This window comes from Amblyraja radiata, unplaced genomic scaffold (genome assembly GCF_010909765.2).
Source record: "Amblyraja radiata isolate CabotCenter1 unplaced genomic scaffold, sAmbRad1.1.pri scaffold_405_ctg1, whole genome shotgun sequence".
Classification (NCBI taxonomy): Eukaryota; Metazoa; Chordata; class Chondrichthyes; order Rajiformes; family Rajidae; genus Amblyraja; species Amblyraja radiata.
The window spans coordinates 55,502-57,574 of record NW_022630520.1 but is presented as its reverse complement, the minus strand read 5'-3'; positions in this window follow the sequence as shown (position 1 = coordinate 57,574).

Sequence of the window (2,073 nt, the reverse complement as noted above, 5' to 3'; positions counted from 1 at the left end):
AACATATCCTCCGAGGATAAACAAAAGTAAACCCCTCCACCCTGGGCATTTGCATGGCAACTGTGCAAACTGGCACCAAGCACAGATGTTCTAAATGATGGAAGTAACTCTTTAATCAATTTAAAACCTGCAGATAATAACTGCCAAAACAGTTCACCCTGAGTTCACTTAGTCCGTGACTACAACCCATTCCTTGCGCTGCAACGACAGTACATAGAAAGTTGTCGAACTGCTTAATAAAGCTTGTGTATCAGACGGTATCAACTGCCACCAGCCGACGTTTCACTGGATTCACCGGGTGGTGTCAGCAATGGCTGCCATGCCAAATGTCTGTCTGTCCCTTCCTTCATTGTGTTTTTATAGTACGTGTTCAATGTATGTTTTTTACCTTGTTTTATGTGGGGGGGAAACTGTTTCTAATCTCTTACCTCGTCAGAGATGCGATTCGTATCTCCGTCCGCACTGCAGCCTAACCTGGAGGCCGACTGGCGGGGAGCCTACTGGACTTTAACATCGCGGAGCCCGCGATCCCTTTGCCAGGGATTGACCTCCAACCGTGGGTGCATGCGGACTTAACATCACGGAGCTCGCAGTCTCGGGTCAGAGACCGACGTCGGGAATTCCAAGCCACAGGAGCTTAGACCGCCCGGACGCAGAGGGCTTTGACCACCGGCTGTGGGAGCTCCGACCGCCGTCTGCATGAGCTTGTGACAATAAATACCTTTGACCCACGGCCCCCCATTACAAAGTAGATTACCAACCTTTGTCAAAAAAAACAGCAACAACTCCAATTCAAGGACACAAAATGGTTGCGCAAGGACAATATCACATCACAAAAAGGAAACACAAGTGCTTCTTTTCTCACTATGATGCGTTTCCAAACTGATTTTATTTCCCATATTTCTAATGCAACGGCATTAAAATTTCATGCTTCATTATAGTTAAATTCCTGTAACACTTATATGATGTACAGAAGCGTTAATAAATACCATTGTAGGAAGGAACTGCAGAAGCTGGTTTAATTTAGTTTCAGTTTAGAGATACAGCTCGCAAACAGGTCCTTCAGCCCACCGAATCCGCACTGACCAGCGATCCCCGCACACTAGCACTGTCCCACACACACATTAGGGACAATTTACAATTTTACCAAGCCAATCAACCCACAAACCCGTACGTCTTTAGAATGTGGGAGGAAACCTGAACTCCTGGAGAAAACCCAGGCGGTCACGGGGAGAAGGTAGAAACTTCATAGAGACAGCACCCGTAGTCAGGATCTAACCCAGGCCCCTGGCGCTGTGAGGCAGCAGCTCTACCTGCTGCGCCACCATGCCGCTCAGATAGAAACCAAAGATCGACACAAAATGCTGGAGTAACTCACAGTACAGGCATCTCTGGATAGAAGGAATAGGTGACATTTCGGGTCGAGATCCTTCATTCTGAAGAATGGTCACGACCCGAAACGTCACCCATTCCTCCTATCCAGAGATGCTACCTGTCCCGCTATAAATACCACCCAGGTACATAAGGAGACATCAGGCAGAAGACCCAAAACCTTGTGCAGGGGTGGCCTTGAAAGACAGGATGGGGAAGTTAGAACCAGGGAAAAAGCAGGGCCCCCTGTGGCAGAGTAAGTACATTTAGAGATCAAGGAGTAGCAAGCAGACATCCTGGAGGGGGGGATGGAAATAGACACACAGTGCTGGAGTAACTCAGCGGGTCAGGCAGCATCTCTGGACAACATGGATAGGTGACGTTTCACAGAATGCTGGAGTAACTCAGCGGGTCAGGCAGCATCTGTGGAGAACAAGGATAGATGACAGTTCACAGAGTGCTGGAGTAACTCAGCGGGTCAGGCAGCATCTCTGGACAACATGGATAGGTGACGTTTCACAGAGTGCTGGAGTAACTCAGCGGGTCAGACAGCATCTCAGGACAACATGGAAAGGTGACTTTTCGGTTCTGGACCTTGTTCCAGAAACCCCCCCACCTCACTCGTGAAAGACATCCTCGCTATTGAGGGAGTGCTGCATAGGTTCACCAAGTTAATTCCCGGGATGGTGGGACTGTCATATG